This window comes from Furipterus horrens, unplaced genomic scaffold (assembly GCF_987537825.1).
Source record: "Furipterus horrens unplaced genomic scaffold, mFurHor1.1.pri manual_scaffold_4, whole genome shotgun sequence".
In the NCBI taxonomy this organism is placed as follows: Eukaryota; Metazoa; Chordata; class Mammalia; order Chiroptera; family Furipteridae; genus Furipterus; species Furipterus horrens.
The window spans coordinates 165450615-165454841 of record NW_028327174.1 but is presented as its reverse complement, the minus strand read 5'-3'; the positions used below and the strand labels follow the sequence as shown (position 1 = coordinate 165454841).

Genomic DNA, 4227 nt, shown 5'->3' with positions numbered 1-4227 from the left:
ATTCTTATTTTAGCCTGGGTATCTGTGTCTTTTGTTTGTTTGTTTTTTTGTTTTTGTTTTTGTTTGGAAAGACAGGTGATTCTAATAGGTAGCAATAATTGAGAAGCCCTGGTAAGATATTCAAGCAAATCTGAATAGATATGAGAGAAAGCAAGATGTGAAGTAACTGAGAAAGGAGGGAGGCAATACAGTGTAGGGCAAATGTTGGTTTACATTGTTCATATAGAAAATAATACAAGAATAAACTGTGTTTCACATACTCACAACTGTAAATCTACTTTTTCCCTCTCTGTGTATAAAATAGACATAGTCTAGGGAGGCTAGTGCAATCAACAAATAAGGGTTACCATTTTGCCTTTGGCCAACAAGGTAAACCTAGAACTTGTGCAGAGGAACACTGTTGGAGTGGGAGGAGAAGAAGCAATGTTGGTGGGGAAAAATGCATAAAGATCTAGTTTTGGGTCATTTTACCACCATGGACTTAGAAGTGAGTCTTTTAGAGTTCATCTTCACAAACAGACTCAATACATTTTTCCATAATTGGGTATGAAATAAACTAAAAAAATAATTACTAAGGCACAAGTATTCACTCCCTTTTATAGACTTCTTTGAAAGTTTAGACCACAAAATAAAAGGTCATTCATTAAAACACACAGATAAACACTTTTAAAGGATGTGAAAAATAAATTCAATTTGCACATAGATGAATTTTTTCATTTTTACTTATTGATTTGAGAGAGAGAGAAACATCTATCTGTTGTTTCACTCATTTATGCATTCATTGGCTGATTCTTTCATGTACCCTGACTGGGGATTGAACTCACAACCTTGCCATACCAGAGTGACACTCTAACCAACTGAGCTACCTGGCCAGGTGCATACAGATATATTTAATTAAAATTCAAAATCAGCCACTTAAGTAAAAAAGAAATACTTCATTACTATTTTTCTTTTAAACATGTTTCATTTATTTCCCTTTATTATAAAAATTGCTCCTTAAAAAAAAAAAAGACAAGTAGATTTATATCCTGAAATAACAGTATAAAGCATATAAAATCGAGGATGTCCAACTTTAGAACAAAAACTGTTACCACCCAATGATGAGGCCTACCATGTGTTCTGTATAATTTTAGTAGATTACATTTTAGTAATTTACATTTACTACATTTTAGCAAATCTTGTGTTTTATTGACACATCAAAAAAACTATTAAAACTTAATTTTACTATATTTAACTCTACCTTATTCAACTCTGCCCTTCTCAGCTCCTTCACGATTGCCTGCTCTCACCCTGGTCAGGAGGTTCAGCTGGTTGGAGCATCGTCCCATTCACCAAAAAGTTGTGGGTTCAATCCCTACTCAGGGTATATTACCTGGGCTGCAGGTTTGATCCCTGGTGAGGATGCATACAGGAGGCTACCGACTGATGTTTCTCCCTCTCTCTCTTTCTCTCTCTCTCAACTCCCCTTCTTCTCTGTGTCATAATTATCCCGAAATCCTTTTGCAAAAGGGTTGTGATCTATTTTCAGTTGTGTAATATCGGTGTTCTGATAGGCGGTGATGGCGATGAACTGAGTTTCGGGGAAGGTGAATGTCTGCACGCGGCCGGGCTGGCTGGTGTCCTCCGTGCCGTCCTCGTTCACTTCTACCACATGCAGGCGGGGCTGGTACTTGTGCAAGGACTGCAAAACCACCATCTGCCCATTGTTGTTTGAAGCTCCTTTGTTGTTTGTAAGTTTTAATTTTCCAAAAGAGATTTCTTGGCGCATACAGTGAGCCCCCGTGTTGGGGGAATCCGGATGCATATAGACTCGATTTCCTTCCCTGTTTGGTGATGATCATTTCCGTTTGGTGCCGGTGAAATTTCAGCCAAAGGGGCCTGTTGCACAGGTACACCTGCGCCTTGCCGGGCACGAGCCCGGGCTGTGTGGACGAGAACTGGTAGAACGGAGCTCCTTGGTAGGAGTGACTGTACTGCTGTGGGTAGGGGTAGCTGGCCGCGGGGTAGCCCTGCGGTGAGGAGTTAGACAGGAGGCTGTTGTAGGCTCCGTTGGTGATGACTGGGTGGTGGGCCATGTAGCGACTGGGGCTGCCGATGGAGAAGGCGGGGTGCGCGGGTCCGTGCTGGCCAGGGTACGGGAACATGGCACTGGGAGCAGTGGCCGCAGACTGTGGCTGGCTAGACTGAGAGAGGAGGTAGCGATCTGCAGCAGAGCCATCGAAACTGTGACGAAGCTCAGAGACCCCCTCCAAGACAGGAGAGAGTTTACTCCTCTGGACGTCCCCTGGTGAGTCCTTGGAGTCAGGAAAATTGTCTGTATCTGACTGATTCGTCATCCCCCTGGTAATTTTTTTCAAAGGTGAACTTCTCTCCAGGTTGTCAGTCGTTGAGATAATGGGATGATCGTGCAGGACAAGCTCAGATCCGCCTGAATGTGGGTAGCTGCTGCTCACATTGAGAAATTTCTTGGAGAGCATGATAGAAGGAGAAAGGCAGTGCTCCAGCTGCATAGCTCTAGAACCTGAACACTCGCCCTCCTGTCCCTGGCTTTTAAAGTCCTATTTATCATAAACTAGAAATCCACAGACCCCCTCACTAGACAGAAAGCACTTCATCCAGCTTCACTGGAGAGGACACTCCAGCGTCATCGCAAGATGTCGACTTAACACGGGAGGAGACAGTTACCGGTTATAAGCTCATCCGATTGGCGAAGGAAACGAGCGCCAGGGGTCTCCTCTGACGATGGGAGAGGTCATCGCACCTCACTGGACAGCTACCGCCCGCCTCAAGCTGGGCAGCCCCCAGCCAATTAGGTGCCGTCTCGCCATGGCTCACCTGCCCCACTGGGTGCGTGGGGATCAGAGAGGCGTCTCTTGAAAAGTGGGCCACAAAACACTCGCACCAGGCAATTCCAAGCAAACAACAAGAAAGAAGCCTCCAGCTCTTTGCCTCGCTAGCTGGAACATCAGGACCATGTGTCCCGGACTTACTGCAGACCTTCCGTGGATCAATGGTGCCAGGAAAACCGCCGTCATCGACAGGGAACTGGCACGACTAAACATCGACATTGCGGCTCTACAGGAGATCCGGTTGGCCGACAACGGAACTATCAGAGAAACCAACTACACCTTCTACTGGCAAGGGAAGTCTCCGGACCAACCAAGACAGCACGGTGTTGGGTTCTCTGTGAAGAACACGCTTGTTAACTCCATAGAGCCACCCACAGGAGGCACAGAGAGATTACTTACCCTCCAATTGTCAACAACTTTCGGCCCAGTTAGCATTCTTAGCGCGTATGCCCCAACCCTCTGCGCCACCACCGAAGAGAAAGAACAGTTCTACCATGCACTGGACGAAGCGTTATCCAAGATCCCCAGAAGTAACGCTCTTTATCTCCTTGGAGACTTCAACGCAAGAGTAGGAGCCGACCACATGGCCTGGCCCACCTGCCTCGGAAACTTTGGGAGAGGAAAGATCAATGAGAATGGTCGGCGACTGCTTGAGCTTTTGTGTCACCACGGCTTGTGCGTGACAAACACATTCTTCAAGTGCAAAGAGATCCACCAGGTGTCATGGAGGCACCCCTGCTCCCGCCACTGGCACCAGCTTGACCTCGTCATCACCAGAAGAACGGATATTGGCAGCACCCTCCTCACCCGCAGCTACCACAGTGCAGACTGCGACACGGACCATGCCCTCGTGGTAAGCAAGGTGCGCATAATGCCGAAGAGGTTGCACCACTCCAAGATGAAGGGTCGCCCACGCATCAACACCAGTTGTGCCAGCAACCCAGTTAAGACCCAGCAATTCATCAACAAGATGGAAGATGCACTCGGCGAGGGAGTGGCGGCAGATGACATTATCGAATCCAATTGGCCACGTCTCCGCGACGCCATAAACAACTCCGCCATTATTGCTTACGGGAAGAAAGAGCGGAAGAACGCTGACTGGTACGAGGCTCACTGGGAATAAATGGAACCCGTGATCGAGGCTAAGAGGAAGGCCCTACTGGCTTACAAGACCACGCCCACTCCCAGTACACTTCAAGCTCTACGGGCTGCCAGGAACAAAGTCCAGAAGACCGCCCGCCACTGTGCCAACACCTATTGGCTAAACCTGTGCAGAACCATCCAGGAAGCCGCCGATATAGGCAACGCATGAGGAATGTATGAGGGTATCAAGAAGGCAACAGGCCCAATCCCCTCCAAGATCGCCCCCCTTAAGTCC

At 47.4% G+C, this 4227-nt stretch overlaps 1 pseudogene; it reads right to left on the bottom strand.

Annotated features, from left to right (window-relative positions):
- Positions 1–1456: 1456 nt before the first annotated feature.
- On the bottom strand, positions 1457–2510 carry LOC150013219 (T-box brain protein 1 pseudogene; annotated as a pseudogene).
- Positions 2511–4227: the final 1717 nt, after the last annotated feature.